Raw genomic sequence first — 818 nt, forward strand, 5'->3', positions numbered from 1 at the left:
TATATATATATATATATATATATATATATATGTGGGCATCGGTACCATTTTCCTCTTTCTCCGTTCTTCCATTCTCCGAACTTTCCATCTTCCCGACGAAGGGCTACGCCCGAAACGTCATACGCTCTCTCTTTCCTTTCCTGAGCGTCCAATAATACTATCCATATCACGTCCTCACTTTGTTGTGTTTTTGTGTTTTTTGTTATTGTTTTTTTGAACTATATATATATATATATATATGTTATACAAACACATATCAACGGAATGCTAGATGTGCTTTAGATGTAAAATGAACAACGATGCAGTCCTATTTATTCTCGTGTAATGTTCACTTGTAATCTGTCTCTGGATTTATGTTAAGCATCTACTAACATGTGTAGCTATAAAACGAATCCGTTGTGAGGATTTCCCCGTCACCCGCCTTTAAAAAAGACAGTCGAGTATGATGAGAGTGAAAAGAGGAATCGTGCATTCAAGTTAATTTTGTATGAAAAGAACAATCTATTTCACTTTTATTGGTGTTCAGGGTCAATGAAATTAATACCAGTAATATGATGAGGTGCGGGGGTCAATTGAACACTTTTTTGTTTGCACCAGATTTATAAATCATTATCCTTATTCATGTGGAGGAGCAATGGCCCAGTGGTTAGGGCAGCAGACTCGCGGTCGTAGGATCGCGGTTTCGAGTCCCAGACCGGGCGTTGTGAGTGTTTATTGAGCGAAAAACACCTAAAGTTTCACGAGGCTCCGGCAGGGGATGGTGGTGAACCCTGCTGTACTCTCACTCTTTCTTCCTGTTTCTGTTGTACCTGTAATTC

Source organism: Octopus bimaculoides, chromosome 20 (genome assembly GCF_001194135.2).
Source record: "Octopus bimaculoides isolate UCB-OBI-ISO-001 chromosome 20, ASM119413v2, whole genome shotgun sequence".
NCBI lineage: Eukaryota > Metazoa > Mollusca > Cephalopoda > Octopoda > Octopodidae > Octopus > Octopus bimaculoides.